This window comes from Lissotriton helveticus, chromosome 12 (assembly GCF_964261635.1).
Source record: "Lissotriton helveticus chromosome 12, aLisHel1.1, whole genome shotgun sequence".
Lineage (NCBI taxonomy): Eukaryota > Metazoa > Chordata > Amphibia > Caudata > Salamandridae > Lissotriton > Lissotriton helveticus.
The window spans coordinates 871,950,114-871,967,314 of record NC_136073.1 but is presented as its reverse complement, the minus strand read 5'-3'; the positions used below and the strand labels follow the sequence as shown (position 1 = coordinate 871,967,314).

Here is a 17,201-nt window from a genome sequence, read left to right as displayed (position 1 = left end):
ACTTTAGTGCTGTTCTTCTTGGTTTTTGCTCCCTTTTGATGTCAAATATGCCTGCATTATTTGACAAATGCCCGGAGTGCTCCAGGAAGAAGGCCAAATCGGATTCCCATGAGGTGTGTATCCTCTGCATTCCATCTTCCCATGTCCCAGAGGAGTGTGAGATTTCTCAGGGCTTCTCTGGCAGGACCCAGAAGGAAAGAAAGAAGATGGACCCTGGACCGTCATCTATAATCTTGTGGTTGCCAAATACTTTAGCAGTAGCTTGCGAAGAGTCATCTTGAGAGATTGGATACTGTCCTGGGGGAATGTGTGTCGGACAGTGCTCTGATGAAACACCTGATCTGTGCTGGCACCAGTTGGGACTTCGGAATGTTTATCTTGGAGCTCAGCTGCTGAAGAAGGACTGTTGTTGCCCCCACAGCTTCCTGCACCTTACAAAAAGAGGCAGCCGAAAATAGCCAGTCATCTAGGTACAGAAAAATGGAGAAGTCCTTACGTTGTAAGGAAGCCACTAGAGGTGTAAGTCAGCAAACAAAATCCCCAGTATTCAGTGGTCCAGAACTGGGGGCAGGTCCTTTTAATTTTTGTGACATTTACTTTGGAATAAACTCCCTTTGGAGTTAAGGTGCATTTCATCTACCCCCCCCCCCCCCCCCCAGTTCTGGTAGAAATTGAAAACATGGCTTTTTAAGCAAGATAACTCCAGTTTTGGAGCTTTCATAGATTCACATGCCTGAATCATTCCCCGTCGTCGAGACGGGAGTCTCCGGTACATAAAAAAGCAATGCTTAGTAGTATAGCAAACTGAAAAGAGGCCTAGGCCCATTTCCCTTTTGCAACCCATAACCCTTGTTATGTAAAAGAGACCAAACTTTTCCCTGAACCAATCAGAGCTCCTCACCCTCTAGAATCCTCCTGAGAGAACCATCTGCTCCTCAGATTTTCTACCGCACGTTGTGCTAGGGAGTCTCCTTTGAGCTCTGCTCAAACTCTTCAGTATATTCAATTGATATTGGACCTGAGTGTTTTTCCTTTTCCAGATTTAAATATTTGGAATACTTCTGACTATTACTTATTCTTCTACCATGGCTGACAAGAAAAAAAAAGGATTATTTAGAGCTTGTGCCACCTGCTCTAAGAAAAGGCTCTATACAGACGACCCTCATAAGGACTGCATCTACTGCCTTTATCCAGACCATCAGGCAAAGGATTGCAAGGTATGTCGTACCTTTTCTAATAAAACTTTGAGGGAACGTGAAGGAAGGCTTCTACTCTGGCTTCAAAAGGTGAAACCTAGAAAGGAGACAGTGACAGTGAGGAGAGTCCTCTTCTTCCAGGAGATCTCAGAAAAGGAGCAGATCTCCTCAGGCTCATACCTCAGGGGAAAGACCTGAAAAGGCCCTGAAAAAGACCACCCCAGAGTCTTCAGGGCGCAGTCCCTCGAAATCTCCTTCAGGCAAAGAGAAGGAGAAGAAGGGTCATGCTTCGGGGGTTAAACATACCAAGAAAACTAGTTCAGAGCCCTCAAAATCTCCCCCCAAGGTCAAGATTTCTGTCAAGAAACCATCCTCCACACCTTCTGAGGAGAAAGTGGAGAAATCTGCGTCGTCGAAGAGGAAAATAACGTCGTCGTCGAAGAAACCTGAGGTAAAAGCTGTTTCAAGAGCTTTATCGTCGTCGGGATCGTCAACGACGGCAGAGATGACGGCAACGACGACGGTAACTGGGTCGACGACGATGATATGGTCGACGGTTTCGACGGCGATCTCATCGACGGGCTCGTCGACAAGGGAAAAAACCCCAGAAAAGAGTTTTTGGGCCTGGAAAAGGACAATTACGCCAGAACTTACCTCTCCAGGTAAGGTGTCGCCTCTGGTACGATCTCACCTTCTGGAGGAAGAGGATTTGGAAGGGGACGAAGATGATGGCGGCCTTTTTGGTTATGCTAGTAGCCCGTCTCAGTTGCAGGTGAAGTACCAAGAGAAAGATTCAGATGAATATGAAGTTCAAGAGCGTCCTCAGCAAAAATACCGCCAGGAGCAGCAGGAAGAGATGACGAGTGTACAATCTTCCTTGTTAAAAGATCTGCATTTTATGCTAGAGGATTATAGGAGGAGATATCTTGTACCTCAAGCCTCAAGGGAAATACCTGTACCAAGTACACCAGTGCATAGGCGGGACATCGTACCGGAACCCCTCCCAAGATCTCCGCCAACGAGATCTGGTCAAGACCCAAGGACCACAGATGAGGAGGAAGAAGGAGAGATCACGGACCATAGCAGAGAGTGGGACGATTATCTCATTCCGTCACCTTCTTCTCCGTCTCAGAAGCCTGTTGATTCTCCACCGGAGGACATAGGTGGGTTTCATAATTTAATGGAGAGAGCCACTAAAAAATTCGCACTTACCATGGCAGAGGATAAGGCGGAATGTTTCTTGTATGACTTCAAGGATCCCTATCGTAGGACAGTTCGATCCTTACCGATTGTAAGTCATCTCTGGGAGGAAGGCCTGAAGGACATGGAAGCACAAGCTCCAATGACTCCCGTGCTCGCCAGGTTGGACAAAAAATATAAGGCGCCTTCAGATGCTCCAGCTTGTCTTTTAGGTCATCCGAAGCCGGACTCAGTTATTACCCAAGCAGCTCAGCAAAAATCAAGAAATCCGTCAGCTCCTATTACGGCACCTCCGGACAGGGAGGGTAGAAGGCTGGACAATGCAGGGAAAAGATTTTCCTCCATGTCTGCCTAGTTAGTGAAAGCTGTGAATGCCCTGGCCATTCTAGGGAAGTACGATAGGCAAATGTGGTGCGACCTTTCGCCTTACTTAGACCATATACCAGAGACGGAGAGACAAGAAGCCAGAAAAATTCTGAAAGAAGGGGAGAGGACTTTGGCCGAAGTCATAGATTGCGCTATGGACATAGAGACCACGGCATTCAGATCTCTGAGAGGAGCTGCGATACTACGCAGGCAAGGATTGTTGAGGGCAACGGCATTTAGACCAAAAGTCCAGAATAAAATCTTGGACCTTCCTTTCAACGGTGAAGATCTATTTGGCAAGCATATAGATGATGCACTACAGAGTATCAAAAAAGATACGGATACGGCTAAGTCATTAGGAACTCTACAATACTGGAAAGTTCCTTTTCAAGGCTCTAGAGGTAGAGGTCAATCATCTTACAAGGGAGGATACCAACAGGGTCAATATTCCTCTAACTTCACCTCATCCCAGCCCTATCGTCTGCAGTATACACAGCGCCAGTCAGGAGGCTACACAAAATCGATTCCCAAGAGGTAAAGGAGGTCGTCAGGGGAAAGACAACACCTGATGACAATGACAACCTTCTAATTCCGGCTACACCGATCCCTCTGAGATCACATGTTCCCCTGGGTGGAAAGATTGCTCATTATTTTCAAACTTGGCAACAGATGTAAATGTAAATGTACAGGAATTTATATAGCGCAAATCACCGAGCGGTTTCTAAGCGCTTGCTTAGGGAACCCGTCCTGGTATTCCCCTGTGAGATAACCCCGGCAGGGTATCCGCAAGGTGAAAGCCAGGCATCCCGCCGCGAGGGGCCGTTGTGGAGATTAAGCAAGCTATTGCCCAGAGTCGCAGAGTGTGAACCCGTGAATCGAGGAGGCACCGGAGCGAGAATTGTCGAGTCCATGGACATTTTAGGACTCTAGACCCCGCCGAGCCGGGAATTGAACCCTGGTCCCGGGCTGACCTCTGCTTCCAGGTCTGCCTCCTCTAACCAGTGAGCCACACTTCTCCTACGGACCAATGGGTCCTCAACATTATTCAATTCGGCCACACTCTAGAATTTCTACAGAAACCCCCTCGTGCACCGCCGATACATCAGAAGGTCAAGCATTTACATCAAATGCGAGAGGAGATTTGTGCAATGCTCCGAAAGGGAGCAATAGAACCGGTACCGAACTCCCAGAGGGGAAGGGGGTTTTACTCCCACTTTTTTCTCGTCAAGAAAAACATCCTTTAATGGCGGCCGATTCTAGACCTCAGATTCCTAAACACCTATCTCAAAAAGCAATCTTTCAGGATGGTTTCTCTGCAAGACATCCTTCTACTGTTGAACCCAGGAGACCATATGACCACACTAGACCTACAGGATGCGTACTTTCATATCCCCATCCATCCTTCACACAGGCAGTACCTTCGGTTCATGGTAGCCGGAGAACATTACCAATTCAAGGTATTGCCCTTCGGCCTGAAATCAGCCCCAAGAATTTTTACAAAATTCCTGACTCCAGTGGCTGCGATTCTAAGAAGACAGAAACACCAAGTGTTTCCCTACTTCAACGACAGGCTAGTCAAGGCACCATCAGCAGCGTTAGCCCGAGCATCAACAGAGGCTGGTGTGGAGTTGTTTGCCAGGCTAGGTCTGATTTTACACGAAGAAAAGTCATCCCTTCAACCAACGAAAAACAACTTTTTGGGGGGCAATACTGGATACAGAGAGAAACAAGGCGTTCCCCTCCAAGGAAAAGCAGCTGGAAATGATTTCTCTCTTCCAAGACTTTACAAAAAGAAAGTGTCTTTCGGTACGCAAGTACAAGACATTACTAAGAGCAATGCCATCTTGCATTCCCCTTGTAACTCACTGCAGTTTAAGAATGCGTCTGTTCCATGAGCAACTAGATCTGCAAAGACGTCAAGCGGAGGGATCCTTCGAGGATGTTGTCCAAGTCACGCCGGTCATGGTTCAAGCAGCAACACGGTGGACCCGAAAACGAAATGTCTCGCAGGGTCTTTCATTCCTCACAATTTCAGCCCCATTGATAGTGACAACAGATGCGTCCCTAGAAGAATGGGGAGCGTTCCTTCACGACCTTCAAGTCAGCGGTCGCTGGAAGTTGCACGAACAACAACTACACATAAACTTACTAGAACTCAGAGCGGTCCGCTTCGCATTGCTAGCTTTCCTGCCAAGCATAAGAGGATCATCTGTGTTGATAAGAATGGACAACACAACTGAAATGCACTACTTAAACAAGCAGGGAGGAACAAGATCACTCTCCCTCTCTCAGGAAGCCCAGGACATATGGGAATGGGCGCTACGGCACAGGATATCCATAACAGCAGAACATCTCCCAGGGGATCAAAACATCAAGGCAGATACTCTCAGCAGGCTCAAATCGTCCTGCGACGAGTGGGAGTTGGACCAAGGAGTCCTGAACAACATTTTTCAAAGATGGGGAGAACCGACAGTAGACCTCTTCGCAAGAGGGGAGAACAGGAAATGCCGGTTCTTCGCAAGCTGGCTTCCCCAACGGGGATCTTGGGGGAATGCGTTTTCGATGGCATGGGCAGGCGTCTTTGCCTGCGCCTTTCTCCCAATTCCCCTGCTGCCGCGAGTGCTTGTGAAGATCAAGAAAGAACCGTGTCGACTAATCCTAATAGCCCCATGGTGGCCCAGACAACACTGGTTCACAGAGCTTCTGCTGCTTTCGGAGGTCCATCCGATCCGCCTACAACCAATACCATCGCTTCTGACTTTGCCCCAGGGACAAGTGCTCCATCCGGACCCGAGATCCTTGCGCTTAGTGGCCTATCTCCTGAGCACTTTGAATTTCAGCATCTAAACATCTCAGAAGAATGTAAAGATATCCTCTCCAAGGCCAGGGCGGATAGTACGAACAAGACCTACAGAATGAAGTGGAAGAGATTTTGTCTCTGGTGTCAAAGAAGTAACGTTCATCCTTTGAATTCAGCACCTGATGAGATTATTCCATAGCTCTTGCTTTTAGCTAAGTCGGGTTTGGCTCACACATCTATAAAAGTACATTTAGCTGCAATATCACGCTACAGAAAGACTGCTTCGGGACCATCCTTATGGTCAGCAAGAATTGTTAAACAATTCATGAAGGGATTATTCAGAGTTTTTCCTCCAATAAAGCCTCCTCCACCTCTTTGGCGTTTGAACATAGTCCTTTCACAATTAATGAAGCAACCCTTCGAACCTATACACAGGGCAGATCTCAAATTCCTATCGTGGAAGGTGGTGCTTCTCATTGCTCTAACTTCGGCCAGAAGAGTGGGGGAATTGCAGGCTCTCACAATTCAAGACCCTTTTCTGCAATTTAAAGAGAACAGGATGATTCTCAGAACTAATCTGAAATTTATCCCAAAAGTACCAACTGACTTTCATTTGAATGAGCCATTAGGTTTTAAAACGTTTCTTTCCACAACCAACAACAGCAGCGGAAAGAGTTCTACATTCAAAGGACGTCCAGCGATGTCTCAAATTCTATTTGCAAGAGACTAAACACTTTCGCAAGTCTTCACAGCTTTTTGTCGCTTTCAGCGCACCCAGGAAGGGCTTCCCTTGATCGAAATGTGGGATTGCCAGATGGATTTCCAGTGCTATAGTATATTGTCACCAAGCTGCTGGGAAACCTCTGAACGCACGAGTTCGTGCTCATTCAACGAGAGCAGTGTCCACCTCCACTGCGTTATTTGCAGGAGTGCCGATCCAGGATATCTGCAGGGCAGCGACCTGGAGTTCTACGCACACCTTCACTAGGCCCCACTGCTTGGAAGCAGCTGCAGAGACAGATGCGGCGATGGGAGAAGCGGTGCTGAGAAACATTATCCAATAACGGTGAGCCCTCTTTGCATCCCTCCATCCTTTTGTCTTTGTTACAAATGCACATTTTTTCTATGGTTATGTTGAGTTACAGTGATTGCAATATTGATATGCAGAATTCTAAAATAACTATGTACAGAATGATGCTGTATTAAGTGACTATATGAAAAAGAAATGTGCTTTATGCTACTGGTCGCTATTCTGATTCAGGCATGTGAATCTATGAAAGCTCCAATACTGGAGTAAGAAAACAAGTTACTTACCTGTAACTGTGGTTCTCCAGTATTGGAAGCTTTCATAGATTCACATGTGACCCACCCTCCTCCCCTGAGAGGCTCACCTTGGATTTAGCACGAAGAGTGTTTTTATGCACAAGTGCACGAAAATCTGAGGAGCAGAAGGTTCTCTCAGGACGGTTCTAGAGGGTGAGGAGCTCTGATTGGTTCAGGGAAAAGTTTGGTCTCTTTTACATAACAAGGGTTATGGGTTGCAAAAGGGAAATGGGCCTAGGCCTCTTTTCAGTTTTCTGTACTACTAAGAATTGCTTTTTTATATACCGGAGACTCCCGTCTCGACGACGGGGAATGATTCAGGCATGTGAATCTATGAAAGCTTCCAATACTGGAGAACCACAGTTACAGGTAAGTAACTTGTTTTCTTAATGTGTCTTCTCCCAGTCACATCTCATTGGAGGTGCAGAGCACCAGGACTCTCCTTGGAATAACAGTGCAATTCAGAAATGCCTTTTACATTACATTGGTAAAGGTTTGGGGTGATGTTGAAAACCCAAAGGGTAGAACTTGGAAATGGAATGGTCTGTGATTGACACAACACCTTAGGGGTGTTCTCTTTTGGGATGGACTGGAACATGAAAGTAAGCATCCTCCAGATCTAGAGTTGCCAAAAATGTGTCCTTGAAAATTAAAGGGATCATCTGTTGAAGAGTTACCATCCTGAACTTCCCCAGGCGGACCCATCAGTTCAAAGGCTTGAGGTTCAGAATGGGACATAATGAACTGTCGGGATTTAATACTAGAAAAAGGGTTAAATAAAAGCCTTCTCTTTGGTGACGTTGGACAAGAATTATCTCCTTCTTTATGAGCGCTTTTTCAACACCTGACCACTTAGATTCTCTCTATGCCTTGTCTCTTGATAAGGGGGTAGTTTTGAACGCTGGGACTGGAGGAATCTCCTTGAAAGGAATCCATTGACCCTATTTAATTATGTAAAGGACCCAATGATTGTACACTTGAACATGCCATTGGGGAAAAAAACTGTTGTCTGGCACCCAATGCCGTAGTCATTTACCTTCTGAATCTTTTCCAGATTGCCCGTAAGGCCAGTTTTTTTTTGGTGAACTCGACACCCCTACCTCGAGACCTGCCTCCTACTATTGCTGAATTTTTTTCTGAACAAAAGATTTTTTGCTATGAACAAGCTTAAAGCGGGACCTGAGAGGCGTAAGTAAGGAGCATACAAACTTGCCTATACATCAAAATGGGCAGCAGCAGAAGATCATTTAAGAGAAGATTCAACTCTTCTGTCAATGGGGTGCAACAAAGCAGCTCCCTCAGAGGAAAGGCACGATGAAGACATGATGGAAGACAGAATAGAATTAACCATTGGTACTTGGGGAAACGGCTTCTCAAGAATTTGCACAAGACATAGTTTATGGAGAAAACAAAGAATGTTATGTTTGTCAACATTTTTCCATTCTTTCAATAAAATGTCATTGAGTACATCATGGAAAGGAAGATCATCTGTAACAGTCTCACTGTATTGGGCATAAAACCCATCTCCCCCCACTGCCTTTTGAGCAAACCCAAGTACTTATCTAATATCTACAAGCATATCACACATGGCCTTCCCATGCTCATATATCCCCCTTATAGAAGTTTCAGGGTCTTGATCCTGATCCAAAAGCTATTTCTTTAACTTGGGGTTATAAGCAGCCTCACCCACAGCTTGGTTAATTAAGCACTGTAAATTCGCTCTAGAAATCTGGAGGGTGTTATCATCCCCCAACACCTCAATATGTTTAATCTACTCAGCGTGTTTCTCAGGGCCAGCAGCCTCCATCCGTCTAGGGAAATGACCATATGGAGCCAAGCTACAACCTCTAGGTATATTGGTTGCTAAGGAATAAAATCTCAGAAAAAACTACACTTGACTGCATAAAACCAACCAATCTGCAGCATTTTCTTGCAAATCAAGGCCATCTGATAGAGACATCTAGCTGCAGATTCCTTACCTTTGAATTTCCTAGTCATTAGACTGGATCTGGTAGATTTTTGTTTGCGCAATACTCCTGTGGGCCGGTAGGTGGTATTGGTCAGCACCACATGCCATTGTCGGCGTTGTCTGCGCCAAAAGTGACATCCACATCACCTATATAGGTGCCAACTCTCATGCTGACGGCAGTTGTTTCCTTTCCAAGTCAGTTAAGTGCTGATCCGTGAAGAGAGCTACCCTCCGTCACTTTTTGACTACATTTTTTACTTTTTGTCACCCTTTTTTTGGCGTGTAGGAAGTCATTTTCTCTAGGAAGACTTCAGGGTTCAAACAGTGCATCGCCTGTCACCACGTCATGTTGGTGATGTACTCACATTTGGTTTGCCTATGGTGTCTGGAGTGCGACCATGACTCCAAGTCTTGCTCCGACTTCCGGGCCATGGCTTTGAGGGAGTGGTCCCTAAAGCTGCTCGCGGCCCGACAGGCGATGCCATGCCTGACTCCTTGGAAGTCATGGTCGAGAGAAAGGTCCCGGCACCCTCTAGGAGGCCCAAGTCCTCTTACTCCCACTCAAGATCGTCAGGACATTCAGGTAAGAGATACAAGAAGCCGAAGCGTGCTTCGACTTCTTTCCGTCCGTCATCCAACACGACGGAGGAACATTGGCATTCAAGGCCTCGTTCTCTGGAACCTGCACCTGAGTCGAATCAGCGCCTCCCCACTTTTCCGGGAGCCGGAGCGACCCCCGCTCAAATTAAATAGTTTTTTGAGGCCGATTGTCTAATTTATGAGCAGCCTGACCGCTCTGGCGCACCTTCTGGCATCGAGGGATCAGAGAGGGCTTCATCGGGTTCTGCTCTAGCGATGATGCCTCCCTGGATCCGGACATGGATCCGGATTGGCGCTGGTCGTGGCACTGTGACCTTCCACGATGCTGGTCCTCATGACGATGCGCTTGCACCCACTGGATGCACCAGTCATATTCCATAGCCAACAGGGCCTGTTGGTCTTATGTTGTTGCCTGAGCCTTCTTCGGACAGGACAGGCTTGGAAGAAGAATGGGAGGGGTCACTGGGCCCTTTAGAATACCCGCAGTATGATCAAGACATGGACTAGTATGAGGAATTGGGTGAAGCCAGTGGACTGGATACCTCCCCAGTTACTGGCATGCTTTCTCCTCCTACCATGGCTACAAAGGAGGGTGTATCTTATGCAATGGTGGTGCAAAAGGCAGCTGAGGTCCATGCCCTTCAGCTGCCCAAAGTGGCGGTCAAAGACTAGCATCTTGACAGAGGTGCTACAGCAGGGAGCTTCCTCTTCGGAACACTTTTTCCCATTCAGTGAAGCCCTCATGATGTCCTTCTTGGAACCAGATCTAAACTCAGCACAGGACAATCTCCAGCCGCCACTGCCCTGCCCCAGGTGACCCAAACTCCTCACTATCCACCTCACCCCAGAGAGCTTGGTGGTCAAAACCTCCAGTTCCCATGGGGGGTTCCCTGCTGCTCCCCAGGACAGGGAATCCAAGAGGCTGGACAGTTCGGGCAAGAAATGTTTTTCTTCCGTCAGCTTTGCATGTATTTGGTGAACACCACATGCTTATTGGGCAGTCAGTCCCCCTCTCCGTGGGAAACGGTTGCACAAGTGCTGCCACAGGTCCCGCTGGAGGCCTGGGACATCCTCTCCCAAGCAGTATCAGACAGGGGAGATGCAGCAAAGTTGTTTGTTCGCTGTGGTTTCTACACAACCAACTCACTGGGCAGAGCAGTTTCCACAACAGTGGCTGTTAGATGCCACTCCTGGCTGCCAACATTTGACTTTTCAGTGGATGTCGAGGCCTCGTTCATGGACATGCCCTTTCATGGCACTCTTCTCTTTGTAGACAAGGCAGACACAGCGCTGAAGCTCTTTAAGGACTCCAGGGCTACGGCCAAGTCTCAGCTGACCCCTCCCCCCTCCCCCGTCCCCAGTCTGCCTTTCGCTCCTTTCGTGGCTATGGAAGCGTGCCAACCTTATACCAGCCACAGAGCCAGGCAAGTTCCACAGCCCGTGCGCGGACGAGGGCATGGTTTGTTCTGACCGCAAAGGTCGGGTAGACGGAGGTCCGGTCAAACCCTCCAGCACTCCACCACACCCCAGCTTCAGCCTCCAAGCCTTCCTAGTCTTGTCTTTCCAGATCATCGAACAGGTGGGAACTCCAGATCATCCAAAGGGGCTACTCCCTCCCCTTCTAGACCACATCTCTCTCTATGGCTCCTTCCTATGACCGGCTGACGGAGGATAATTTCATTTTGCTACATGAGGCCAGGAGGAAGTCATGACTATCTTGTCCAAGGTAGCCATGGAGAGGGTTCTGGCGGCAGGAGCAGGTCGTGGTTGCTATTCCCGCTACTTTCTGGTCCCAAAAAAAGGACAAGGGCCTTTGTCGTTTCATAGACCTTTGAGCCCTCAACTACTTCCTCAAAAAGGAGAAATTCAAGATGCTCACATGAGCTCAGTTCTTATCTGCCCAGGAGCCAGGAGACTAGATGGTGGCATTGGACTTGCAGGACGTTTATTTTCATATCCTCTTCCTGCCCATCAACGCTACTTGTGGTTTAAGGTAGGCCATGAGCACTTTCAGTTTACTGTGCCTTTGCCAATCTCAATGACTGGCTGCTGAACGCGGTCTTGCCTCCGGTTGCCGCCTATCACCTCCAGACTACGGCAAATCTCCTGCATTCCCTAGGGTTCACTATCAACGTCCTGAAGTCACACCTGAGTCCCTCTAAGACACTCCCTTTCTTTTGAGCAGGTCTGGCCACAGTCCAGTTTGGCGACTATCCTCCTGAGCAGCGAGTCCAGCATATACCTGCTAAGGTACCAATGTTTCAAACTCATGCCTGGATTTTGGTGAGAATTACTCTGAGGCTGTTGGCCTTCTGCTTCCTGTTTGTTACACATGCCAGATGGCTAATGCCGGCCCTGCAGTGGGACATGAAGTTCCCATGGGCACAACATCAGGGGACTCTCTCTGACATGGTCCAGATCTTGGAGGAAACTGCATGAGACCTGTAGCAGTGGCTAACGAACCGCGATTGGGTCAGAGGCAGGCCTCCCTCCCTTCCCCAACCAGGTCTCACAGTAGTGACAGATGCGTCACTCCTGGGATGGGGCAGCCATCTGGGAGAGATGGAGATCAGAGGACTCTGGTCTCCGGCAGAGACAGGACTCAACATCAGTATGTTGGAACTCCGAGTGATCCGATTGGCATTAAAAGCCTTTCTACCATCCATCAAAGGAAGGCTAGTGCAGGTGTTCACGGACAACACCACCGCCATGTGGTACTGCAACAAACAGGGTGGAGTGGGGTTGTGGACCCTTTGTCAAGAGGCCTTGCGCCTCCTGACATGGCTGGAACAGCAGGGCATGTCCCTGATGGTTCAACACCTGGCAGGTGCCCTAACCCCAGGGTGAACTAACTCAACTGTCGATGCATAGCGGATCACAAATGGCGTCTCCACATGGAAGTGGCGCAAGGTCTTTTTCAGCAATGGGGAGAAGATTGGTTAGATCTGTTTGCCTCTGCTGAAAATGTGCAATGTCAGCAATTTTGCACACTGGAGTATCCAAGACGCCCATACCAATCCTGTCCAGAGTTCTCAAGAAGATCAGGAATGAGTGTGCCCAAGTCATCCTTGTGGCTCTGGATTGGGCATGAACAGTCTGGTATCCTGAGCTTCTGCAAATGAGCATTGATCCTTTGATCAGACTGCCCCTTTGGGAGGATCTTCTGTCTCAGCTGCAGGGGAGGGTCCTCCACTCAAACCTGTTAACTCTATGCCTCCTTGCATGGAGATTGAGTGGCGGCAGTTGAAAGCTTTCAGCCTTCCTTACGAAGTTTGTAATGTTATTCTGACAGCCATGACGGTCCACGCCTGCCAATGAAAGAATTGTAATATGTTGTACAGAAAAGCATGTTGCCCCTCTCTCTGCTTCCTTTTCTGATGTGTTGCTTTTTATTTTGACCCTTGCCCAGCAGAGCTCTACTATGTGCACCCTGAAAGGGTATCTTCCACCCTTTCCTGCCTTCCTGAGTCTGCCAGACCAACCCTCCTTATTTTAAAATCCATTGTATATAGATTCCTGAAAGGGCTTGTACATATATTCCCACCTGCCCCTTTTATTATGCCTCAGTGGGACCTTAATTTAGTTCCTACTTTTCTAAAGTGCACTCTTTTCAAACCCCTGCATAATTTCCCCCTCTGGCTGCTCACAATAAAAACAGCCTTCTTAGTGGCAATTACATCTGCCAGGAGGGTGAGTGAGCTGCAGGCTTTATCGCGCAAGCCTCCCTTTTTGACGATATTACCTAACAAGTTGGTGCTTCGCACTAGGGCCTCTTTCTTACCGAAAGTGGTAACACCATTCCATGTAGAACAATCTGTCACCTTGCCCACTTCCTTTTTCTCCTCTGCATCCCTCTAATGAAGAGGAGCAACTTTAACCTCTGGACCCAAAAAGGGCGTTGTTGTTCTACCTTGACCACCCAAAAGAGTTCCGGGTGGATGAGCAACTGTTGGTGGGGTACGCTGGAACGAAGAAGGGTCGGGCGGTGCAGAAGAGGCCCATCTCACGATGGGTTGTTCTCTGCATCAAGATGTGTTACCCCTGGCAAAGAAGCAGCGCTCTGAAGACTTAAAAGCACATTCCAGATATTCTGGGTTGAGATTCAAAACATATTACGGACCATAACCAACATTCATCTTCCACTTGAGCCGTTAACGATTCTTCTGGGAAACCTACCGGCTGATAGGGTTTTCCCCAAATTGACTCCCCAAGGACGCCTCTTTTTTCACTTGCTTCTAGCGGCGCGACTGCGTGGCACAGCTGTGGAAGCAGCCACTTCCTCCTTAAATATGTGGTGAGTCAAGGTATGGTCCATATACGGCATTGAAAAATGTTGCGCTATCATTCGGGACCAGGTGTCTAAATTCGACACCACATGGCGCCCCCTTTTCACCCACATTAAGCACCAACAACGAGCAGGGGGGCTTTACATGACGAAGTCTAAAGTTCTACGCACCTCCAACATTCATATTATGTCCTCTTCTGACCCTGAGGAAGGTTCTGTCTAAATATATTTTTCAAGTGCGTGATTGTTGTGGGGTGATTTCGCAATGATATTTCTATATCGTCTGAGGGCAAGTCCACCTGTCCTGTCGTTTTTTTATTTTTTTTAGCTTTATTTACTATTCCTAGTCAAATTGTACAGTGTCGTATTTTTTTAATTGAGAATGCAAAATAAAATTTGTAACAAAAAAAGTGCACATTCCACCAGAGATAAAGCTACTTACCACTGTGTTGCAATGTGGAGTCCCTGTCCTTGCATCTCTCAGGTGGCAACGTGGGTATCCTTGCACACATCTACCAAGCATTACTGCCTAGAAAGTCACGTTCCCAGGGACGGTCCTGAAGGATTTTCTAGTCTAACTTTTCCACAGTCCCCACTCCGGCGATGGTATTGCGTGGGTATCTATTGAAAGGAAGGAATCTGTGGCTAGATCTCTCTATCACATGAACAAGTTACTTACCTTCGGTAACGCCTTATCTGGTAGAGACATGAACTAGCCACAGATTCCTTATCAACCTAATAGTCCTTCCCGTACTGCGGAAAGGTTTCTATGGTCATGACTGGTCCCTTTCAGGGCCCTAGTTTCAGCCGCGGCCGGTAGTGGGAGTACCGGCCGGGCGGTGACGTGGGGGGGGGGGCGGGGCAGGATGGGGGATAGTAATGTATGGATTACGGAGTTTAATAGGTAAGTAAACATATAAATAAATAAAACAAATTTTGTTGCATGCACTGCATCACCAAATGCCATGCAGTGCGCGCAACGAAATTCGTTTTATTTATTTATATTTTTACTTACCTATTAAACTCCGTACTCCATACATTACTACCCCCCACCCTGCCCCTCCCCCTCCCCACGTCACCGCCCGGCCGGTACTCCTACCGGCCACGGCTGCCTAGTTTTCAAACACACCAATGTCAGTACAATTCATGGCTCTGCGCATCTGGCGTGGAAAGTGGTGAAAAAGTAACTGATGTCAGCACGCCGAGGTGGTACCTATGTAGGTGACAGACGACTCTTCTGGCGCAGACGCTGCCGATGACGCCACACGGAGCCGACTGACACCACCTACTGACGGGCTTGTGCATTGCATGAAGAAAAATCTTTCTGATCCATTCTGGCACATAGGAAATTCAAAGGTAGGGAATCTGCGGCATGTCTCTACCAGATAAGGCGTTATCTAAGGTAAGTAACTTGTTCATCAAAGCTAGGTTCTTATCATTACTAATAACACCAACTCTTGAACACCTATTCATACAATCCTGATTGATTCCAACATGGAGATGCATGGGGATACAAATCCATTCTTTGTGTTCATCTGATGTATTTTTATTTGTAGTTGAGTTTGTTAGAGGTTGCTTTTTTGTAGTAGTGGTAAAACATGTACCAATCAGATTTAGAATTTCATATAGTGGTCAGTGTATAGCTTTCCATAGTACCTAGAGCCTTAAATGATTCAAGGTAGCATGCAGCGGGCTCCTCTGCCCCAACAGGGTGAGCATTATAGCCCACGCAGTCATACATCTCTCTCTTGTTCCAAAGGACGCTTCACACTTTAAATGTTCTCTACATTTTCAGAAGCACAAGTAGAACACGTCCATAAGAAAGGTGATTGATATCGCAAACAAACGTCAAACTCAAGAGGCTTGCAGTGCTTTCATTCTGCTTACTTTCTGAAGTCAAGTGCCACGGGCTCCTTAGCCCATGTATTGGGGTTTACAAAATTGTCCAAACCTCTTTTTTAACTAGGAAATAAAATTGGATATTTTTCTCCCGATGCACAATGTTTGTAAATGTGACATATACATTTAGTAATCAAATGTTTCCTCTAATTTCTGGATTTACTTTGCTGTTTCCAACACTGTCCTTTGGTTAGCGTACACAGTGCGCCATCATAGCTCTCTCGGTCAAGACCACATTGGTTGAACACCCATAAATCTAGATCTGAAAAGAATCCAAAATAAATGACATTTAATCCCTCAACAAAGCACATTCGCTCTCTTAAGCATCTCAGAACCCAGGCTTGTGACATCTAATGAGACCTGACTGGAGATTAAAATTTGGGGTAAGTCACATTTTTATGTCTTGCAGATATATGATTTTAAATGCTGTGAGTTCTTTTTGTTTCCTGGAATGTTGCTTGTGAGCTTTATCGATGTTACGGTACGCTGCCTCTCACTCTCTGTGGGGTGCTGACCTTTCCAAGGAATTCTGCTCACAGCTGGTACATGATCCTCCTGTGGCCCTGCCGTTTATGCATTTCTTAGTTTTGTCTTTAAAAAAAAAAAAGTGGAATCTCTCACTGGAATAGAAGCTTGTGGCTTGTGTACAGTTTTCAAAATGCATACGCGAAGACCCATGCAAGCAGAGCGCTTCTGATGATGTATGGCATTATAATCTAAAACGGTAGAGGTGAAAAGTTGCTATGCCTTATCTTGTTCAAGTCCTATCGTGGTATAGGAGCCATTGCTGCTCAGATGTACTAGGATCTACTGGACCCTCGTCCCCAACTCCTGCTGTAACGTAGGAACCATCGCTGTATGAGTGCACTAGGAACCCCACCTCCCCCAGGGAGCCTCGCCTCGACCTCATGCAGAGATAGGGTGGGGAGGAGACAATGCTGCATTGCTCTGCGTTAAAGGGGCATTCCATGGGTGTTGCTGTGGGTGTGCCAATGCAACATGCATGGAACCTGGTAGGAGCACAGCAGCTGCTTCGGGAGGAAGTGTCCTGGCGCTGAAAGGTGGAGATTCTAGGTTGTTGTGAGAAAGTGGATTAATAGTTGGGGTGGTACTGAGACCTCACCAAATAATAATGTAAAAATTCTGTATCATGTCCACTTGGGTACTTTAATTTAAACCTCAACTCAGTCATGAGTAGATGTGGCACAGAGCAGTCAGGCTTAACTCGAAGAAAATAAGTGTAAAGAGCACATACTCTGGGTGCTGGATGTCAGCGGTCCGGTGTTTAGAGTCAGTAAACTAGCACTCAGTAAACTAGCACTAAATCTGGCAAAAGGTAGGGGCAAAACGTGGAGTGATCCTGCAAAAAGGAGATTTACTCACAGTTGTGATTTTCTGGGTGAGGAAAAAACTAACAAAAACATCATGTAACGGAATGAAAGGCAGCTCACTTAGTGGTATTATAGGGGTGGGTAAATAAGTAGGTCTTCAGTTATTCCTGAATAAGGTTAGATTGGGTTGAGCATGAAGGGCTAGCAGCAAGGTGACAACAGATATTGAACG

The 17,201-nt window shown here is 47.1% G+C and overlaps 1 protein-coding gene across 2 annotated transcripts in view; it reads right to left on the bottom strand.

Moving 5' to 3' along the window:
* The window catches only part of CPAMD8 (C3 and PZP like alpha-2-macroglobulin domain containing 8), a 1,183,022-nt gene that overhangs the window by 377,306 nt on the left and 788,515 nt on the right, over positions 1-17,201 (bottom strand). The window lies entirely within an intron of this gene.